We start from the raw sequence: 8,304 nt of genomic DNA, 5'->3' as shown, positions 1-8,304 counted from the left end.
TCTCTTCTCTTCTCTTCTCTTCTCTTCTCTTCTCTTCTCTTCTCTTCTCTTCTCTTCTCTTCTCTTCTCTTCTCTTCTCTTCTCTTCTCTTCTCTCTAAAAACCCAAGGTCTTACAGGCAGAAACCAAGCTCTTCCACTGTCACAACTCAGCGTGTCCCCCAGGCCGGCTCTGACAGCTTTGTCCCCAAGCAGCCCCACCGGCTATGGGAACAACGTGGCTTTGATGCTCCTCGTTTCCGCAGGTGAGGAGCAGGCGGCGGCGGTGCCGTGCTCCAGCTCCTTCATGGTCCACCGTTAATTCCTGCATAAACGCAAGGAGGAGAGCAGTGCGGTGCAGTGATTTCCACAGGACCAGGCAGCAGCTTGCAGCAAGCTGGACGCGACTCCAAGAGGACCATTTTAATTGGAAAAGCTCACATTTTCCTCCGATGCGACTAAGCCACCCACGGTTTTCAGTATTTCAGCAGAGGTGCTATCATTTACAAAACACACTTAATATAACAGTGAACCTCTAGCGTGGRCATAATCAAATTGGTTAAAAATGCCACTCCTTCACGGACACAGGTGCAAGCACGTTTACATAAACTGTTGCTGCCACATTATGCCGCTTTTTCCATATTGATGAATTAAATCAGCACAAACTGTGCGTACTGAGCAGTGCCTGATTTTGATCGCTGTAAGCACAACAAAACGCTCAACCCAAAACTCTTGAGTTAGAGTCACCGGGGCTGTAAATCACTGTAGCACGAAAGTCAGCAGAGTTGGATTGAGTTTAACCAGCTCCACATCTGACTCAGTAATTCTGCAAATAAACTTTTCATGTATGAAAATTACTTTCCGAATTTCCGGAAGCTGGACAAACATTATGAAGCTCAAGAGTTTTTTTTTTTTTTTTTCTCAGAAATGCCTTCAAGGTTTTCAATGCGTTTGGTTGGACTGTCACACTCACCGGTAGGCCAGCTACAGTCAAAACCTTTTTCTCGTTACAGGAACAGACCTCACTGAAAAATGGAGGAAGAGGCATCTCCCTCCAGGAAGTGCTGATGTGCAATTTTCGTTTTATCAGAATTTTCCACAGGAGAAAAATATTTTTCAGTGAAATATTTCAGCTGAGCAGCAAAATATCATGACTCAAAATAACATTACTGCGCTTCAATTTTTGTCCCGTAGGCTTTGTGTGTGTGTGTGTGTGTGTGTGTGTGTGTGTGTGTGTGTGTGTGTATTTTCTATTGCAGTTTAAGGTTTTTCGCTGGAATTTGTAAGACCTTGAAAGCAAAAGACTTTGAGCTTGCCCCACACACTCTCTGTCAGCATGTATCCTGGGAGCTACAGGGAGGAACAGGACTTGGCCCGTAAAGGAGAATGGAAACACAAGGTACTAAAAACCATAATTCCCACAAGACACAGTAATGCTGTTTAATATAAAAATACTTCGGTTTTCAGGCAGGACGGCTTGGTTGTCAGTGTTACGACATATAAATAGCAAGATTTGGGGTGGAAAGCAGATGTGCACATGAAAAAACGTCAGTTTTAGTCAAAAATCTGATTTTGCACCAAAGGAAAGGAAAAGGTTGCCTCAGAGATTTGACAAACTGCAGCTCGGGGAAATCTCAGCCTCACTGCAACTTTACTATAAATTACACCGGGGTCAGGATTCCTCCTTAATGATTTTAAATCCTGCACAGCATTCACTGAAAGCGTGYCACAAATATTATTTAAATGTGCCGTTCACACTCTGCTTGTCAAACAGCAGCAACGTCCCATCAGAACTATCCCATTACAGTAGCTGCGATCAGGATCAGCCCACTTGTTCAGGCTGTTCCAGAAATGGCCACACCGGCCCCAAACCGAGCCCCAGAACTCAGCCTTTGACCTGCGCTTACCTGCGCTGTATACAGCTGTAGTAGTATATAACGTAATAGTAATGCAGCGTAGTAGTAACTGTGGGTATACTAGCTGCAGCCGCTTGCAGGCCTGTGACCGCGCTAGACGTACGCAAGCGAACTCCAGCCTGAAGTTGCTGTGCTTCAGCAAATCCATTAAGTGGTGCTGAGAGCAAAGCATTGCCCACCCAAGCAGCCCAAAGCCTTGGGTTCAAACTCGCTCGGATCCAGACAGCTTAAAGGCTGGGAGCCTAGGGGAGGGCAGCTCTGCCCGCAAAATCCCACGCAGATACAGTGTAACCTGCTAGTTTGCTGCCGCTTTATAATACCTGCATATCTGAGTTGGAGGACAACCTTTCCTTAAGGGCAGCCTTGGCTCAAGCAGGAATCAGTCAAAGCTCTCATATTAACRTTTTGAAAATCGGCAAGTTAGCAAGAACATGCAGAGAAAGCAGAAACAGATCATTTCCAGCGTATGAAAATGGTGATGTCTGTTGTTTTTATTTTTTTTTTAACACTCATCCACAGCCACCTCAGGTATTACAGCAACCTCTTTGTGGCTACCAGCTCCACTGCATCCACTCCTTCAAAACTTTGGTCTGAAAAGTCCTAGGGTGCTTTGAACACAGCAGCAAGAGTTTGGAGCAGTTCGGGTCACGCATCTACCAGGGCAGCTCAGAGATTTTCTCAAGAACGTCATCTTGTTTACAAAATTCAGATCTTACAGGAAACTGTATGCAAAAAAAACTCATTACTTTTACACAGGTAAATATTCAAAGGATAGAGATTTGAAACCCTGGGATATACATGCCTTACGAGCGGTTTTAAAACATGAAATGACCAAACACTATTTCCCATAAAACACAATCCACTTTGAGCAGCTCCTCATGCAACCTTGCGTCCAGCATCTCTCTAAGGTAGGCCTAAAACTGCGAGCCTTTAACCACACCGTGGTAGCTCAGTACAAGCTCACCAGCCAAGGAATAAGGTGTGCCCTTTTCATTGGAATTATTCCACTTAAGTGCTCCACAAGAAGTTGAGGGCACACCTATTTTCATGAGTCACTAGAAGAAGTAATTGCATGTACGGCCTATATTACACCAAGCTGAACTCARGCTGCGTATCCAAGCTTTGGCCCTTGGACTTCACGTAGAAGCAGGAAGAGCAGCATAACATACACTAGAGAAGAGATATTCATTACTGAGAAAGAGTGATAAAGACTCTCCAATGGTTTAACGATGTGGCTGATATTTTATTAAATGCCCAGTCTGGCTTTCTTGTAGAAAAAATAAAGGCCATCAGGCTTTCCTGTTGTACAGAGGTTTCACTGAAACGTGATCTAAAATGTTTAAGGAGGCTGCTGCAAAGAGATGTTCTGTGCCTCCCTACTCGTGCGTATGCATTTCGCAGTCACACTCAGCCAGTCAAAAATTCTCACTAGTTTTTGATAAGCGAGCAGTCACCTGCCGGCGAGTCAGACCTCTTCCTTGCCACTGCTTCGCAAGCAGCTCTGCAGACAGTCGCTGTCCTACAGGCTATAAACCAAGATATGCGTTATGCTACACGACGTAAGTATTAAATCGTTTTATGTCATGAAACCAACAGGAAATTCGGAGGGGTGAAGAACTCCGCTTTTCTTGACGAAGCGCTCAGGTGAACGTGGACTCCAACCAGTGTGGCGAGAGCAGAGCTGACGCCCATCGTTCAGCAATCCAGCTGGCTCTGAACGACACARAAAACACGACGGAAACCACGTTAGCTGCTCAAGACACCGACGGTGGGGAGAGCAGATCTATGTAATGAATAATAACGTCTCTTCTGCTATACTCAGGGTGAYCGACTGTTTTGAAGCGTAATTGAAACACCACTGCCAAGGAACCGGACACAAACACGGACACGCGCTGCGTGCATCTYCCTCGGCCCCAGAGGATGGCTCCGGCGGCTTTCCTCCTCTCCCTTCTCCCTGCAGATGAGGCTTTCAAGGATAAACCAGAGACTAAAGTGAGACAGAGTTCCCCRGCATATTTCCTTTCATAAGCCACCGAGCCAGTAATTTCATAAGCCATAATTAGACATATTCTGACACCTAATCCATTTGTGTGTCTGTTTTAATTTTCCCCATCGTGCGTGCAAAGGTAGCAGACGGCAAAACAGAGCCCTCCTTTTTCACCACGGCTCGGGTTCAGGAGGAGAGCAGCTTTCCCTGGCTGAGATAGCAGTTTTCTGCGCTCAGAGAAGCGACGCAGCGGCCGCGCTTAAAGAAAGAAGTCTGGTTGCTGCTGCAAGCGAGCAAACAGGGCTCTTCCCCTTTCCTCCCCTGCATGGCCAAGCGCACACGCACGTGCACGCGTGGCTATTACTAGGTTACCATAGCGAGCAGAATTACCATCCTAACCACAGAAGTTGGAGATGAGAACATTGCTGCACAGCGGGCATCAGCAGGCAGCAAAAGCCTGGGTTAAAAAAAAAGCAACAAACACACACACACAAGCACTCTGAACTCTGCTGGCACCGCAGTGTCCCTCAAGGCACGGAAATGAAGGCAGTGTTTAATGTCACAGGAACCCCTCCTTTTCAGCAGGTTCTTTCCTAATTTTTTTTTTCAGCATGCTCAAGCTTACAAGCATGCTTTGCTGAGCTCAATAGGATTTTGCAGCRTTTATTTGGCAGCAGAGACTCTGCTCTTCTCTGTTTCTGTAACTCTTTCAACACTTCAGACCATGGATGATGCATCAGCATCCAGGAACTCCAGGTTTCCAAACAATTTAAGCACATCCTTAAGTGCCGAGGTATTGCCACAGAGTTTGATGGCACATGTTGCAGTGCTGGGATGGTTCAGGGCTGCGAAAGGTAAATACAACTGACAATGTAATTGATGTGTTTTTTTCCAAGCAGGTAAAGAGAGTTTTGTTTGTCTGCGTTTGAATGTCAGATTGCTGGAGCTCRTTTTCTAGGTGCGTTATCAAATTCCTTTCCTTCAGGTAAGAGGGCGCAACCGAATCGCAGCTAAGAGGATTAACAAAGACGTATGGCACCGGAGTCGGAATCTAAATCAGATGGGAGCAAACAAAAAATTAATCATCTAATGACCAGATTTCCATAAAGAACTCCTTATTTTCACAATAGAAGCCAAAACCTGGCGCCAGATGCCATCGCTACCCCATACGACTCACTGCTGTGCTGAAGCTGCGGAAGGAAGTCTGGTTTGCTGTGTTCTTGCTTGCTATGTTTGCTGTTTTTCTTGGAGTGCCAAATAGGAAGGATGGCCTGACCGGCCGGGGCTACAGAACGGGGCCCAGGAGCCCCATTCCACCTGCAATCTATCGAGTAATGTGGATGAATCGCTTTCTTTAGCCTTTCTCTCCGAAAACTGGGTCAAATTCTCCCGTACCTCAATGGACAACATCTAATATTGACCACAGGGAGTCCTGATACCATGGTGATGCAAACTGTACAAAATACAGACGGGGCAGGAGGAGGATGCTAGGTAAATAGACAAAGGATTTAGTCCAAAGTTCCACATTTATGGAAAATACTGAGAAAAGTCAGTGGAGCAGCAGCAAGATTGTCAACTGATATAAACCAGTGCTATTCCTGCAGTGGTTAGAGGACTCTCAGTGGACACTAGCAGACAATCTGACCCACGACTAGACAGCTAGATGGGGAGGCAGAAGAAAGAAGAATGAACAGGATTTTTAGAGGGTAAGACCCTTGTGCCCTTGAGGCATTACCTTTGCATATGAGGAGGAAGACCAGACAAAGGCACTTGCATTTACTGCAGTCTAAAAGGGAGAGGGCTGYGGATGAGGAAGGAGAAGTTAATTTACTCTGAGGCTAGCAGAGACCCACCCACGAAGTATTGGGTTGGTCTTCTAAGGGATTAACAGGTCCTCGCCCATTTGGGAATTCTCTGTGCTGTTTTTGTTGTTGTCATCCAACAAAGGTGCGGCGCTGGAGAGGTCGCAGCAGGAGTGAGCAACATGTTAACTGCTCCATTTCCCCCACGATGGAGCAATGCACAGCGGGTCAAACCAGGTAAGTCAGAAAAAAGGAGAAAATAATAGAGAAGACTTCGCTGCAGCACAGGAACTTGTATCAGAGCTTCCTGATCAGCACTCAGCCTACTACAATCAGGCCTCATTTTTGACTCTGTGACCTTCAGTTTAATAGGACTTGATAGCTACTGAATTTTATACATCTGCTTTGATTTCAGTAGAATAAACCATGGAAAAAAAAGAGTGCAAGATCAGGGCAGGACGAGGTGGCCGAGTGGTTAAGGCGATGGACTGCTAATCCATTGTGCTCTGCACGCGTGGGTTCGAATCCCACCCTYGTCGCAGCCTTTGGGGATGACTAAGCACTGGAGCAGGCYGCCTAGCGGGGTGGTGGAGTCTCCATCCCTGGAGATGTTCAAAACCCCCCTGGACACAATCCTGTGCRGCATGCTGAAGGTGATCCTGCTTGAGCAGGGGGGTTGGACTAGATGACCTCCAGAGGTCCTTTTCAACCTCAACCATTCTGTGATTTGATCTCCAAATTATTCARCTAACTAGTCTGTCCTGTGGACTTGCAGGAGATGGAGTTCCCCACTGCCCTTGCAGGGCTTGGAAATGGGCACTGGTCTTCCCCAAAAGAGCTGCACTGGGGAAACGCACTGTATTTTAGTCATGGCTACAAGAAACAGCAGTCTCCTCCAATAGCAATACTGAGGAGTAAGAAGAGTCATTCTTGAACCCCCAAAACATTAAAAGGGGAAATCTGTGTTGCCTTCTACAGTCAACCTCCTGCCCACAAAATTTGAAGAATGATGAGAGGGTCGAACTSTTCTTGGTAATGGCAGATAGAGGCAATGCTCACGTATTATGGCTTATGAGGTTCAGACTGGACTTTAGGAGAAGGTTCTCCACCAGGACAGTATAGCCCTGAAACAAGTTCACAGAGAGCTGGTAGGATCTCCAACCACTGCAGTCACCAAGCCATGACTGACCTGATGTAGTGTCGGTGACAGTCCTGCTCCTAAGCCAGAGGTTAGACTAAGGAGCTCAAGTGGTCCACTCCCACAAACAATTCTTTGAGATCTTGAGAGAAGGAACAAAGTAGAGGTCAGAGGAATAACAAATTAGGGTTCAGATTCCCAGTCATTCTATTTTGACCACTTACAAGGAGCCTGCTTATGTGGCATTCAGTGAAAAAAGTCTCACCRGGGAACAGTGGGAACAACTCGCTTCAAAGCACAAGATGACAATCCAGTTTCCACCGCCCTGCTGCTCCCGTGTATATTCCAGATAATGCCACTTCTGTTACTTCCAAAGATGCTCTCGTGTTGGTGTCACCAAAAAGCCACATTCGAAGCCTTCACATGACAGGAAAAGAACGATTTTTCAGTATTAAAAAAAACAATGCATGTAGCAGCTAGTGACTGGGCACACGCTTGGTTATTAGCAACTCTGAGGATGCCACTGGAAATGACTGTGGGATTTTTAAGGGCACATCAAATTGATTCGGATCTGTTAAAATCTAACACCTTGAGCTCCATCTGCGTCTCTAGTATCCCTGCGAGAGGAGTAAAGGGAAGGACAAACACAAGCAGAGAACAGGATTTTCCTTGCCTCATCCCCATCAAGTATGTTTGTTCAAACAAGGTGGGTGGAACCAAAGCCATGCATGGGTGACACTAAAAGGAACTGATGTACATGCCTGCATACTTCATGCCAGCACATTTACTCAAGTATATTTCCTTGCCATGCAAAAGCCAGTGGAATCCACATAGGTTACGCAAGTAAACACCTTGTTTCTTCGGAATGATTTTGCTCACGGTCAAGGCTTTTCTTTGGCCTTTATAATTCAGCCTTCCCCCCTCCCGCCCCCGGTTGCTAGTTTACTTCTTCCTGCCTTCTGTATTCCAAACAGTGGATTTACCTTCTTTGTGTCTTTTTAAATAGATGGTATGGTAGGAGGATCACTTTTCTGTGCCAACGCTAGAAGCTGCCATCCTAATCCCAGCCTGATTTTTCAGCCCTTCCTTTTCAGCTCCTTCTCCATGAGGAATAGGAACAGGTGCACTATCTCACCCCTTTCTAATCTGTTCTTTCCACAGTGTTGATGCAATTCATTTCAGTAGGATTTAAAGCAATCCTGCAAGAATTCAGCCATATACGAAACCTCCTTGGCATCCCTTTGCTGCCTGTGAAGCAGGTTTTTGGACCACAACCTGAAACATCACCTGACTCACCTGGAGTCAGGCTGAAAACGTGTTCAATACCCCAACACAGCAAACAGCACCTGAAAGACATGGTACTTGCAATAAAAGAGAGATGGCTCCAGAGTCCCCAGACTGCAGCACCATTAGGCAGAGGATCCAAGGTTATTTAGGACTTTTTAGGRCACTGAGGCCAAGCCATGCCTATCAGACTTTAGGTA

The 8,304-nt window shown here is 46.2% G+C and overlaps 1 non-coding gene across 1 annotated transcript; it reads left to right on the top strand.

The window, feature by feature from the left end:
• The first annotated feature begins 6,139 nt into the window (after nucleotides 1-6,139).
• Nucleotides 6,140-6,221, top strand: TRNAS-GCU (transfer RNA serine (anticodon GCU)). The gene has a single exon. It is a non-coding gene; the product is annotated as a tRNA-Ser (tRNA).
• The last annotated feature ends 2,083 nt before the right edge of the window (nucleotides 6,222-8,304 follow it).

This window comes from Rhea americana, unplaced genomic scaffold (assembly GCF_003343005.1).
Source record: "Rhea americana isolate MKP2758 unplaced genomic scaffold, rheAme1 scaffold_15, whole genome shotgun sequence".
NCBI lineage: Eukaryota > Metazoa > Chordata > Aves > Rheiformes > Rheidae > Rhea > Rhea americana.
Note: the sequence above shows the minus strand (reverse complement) of the source record. Positions and strands in the feature narration are given on the sequence as shown.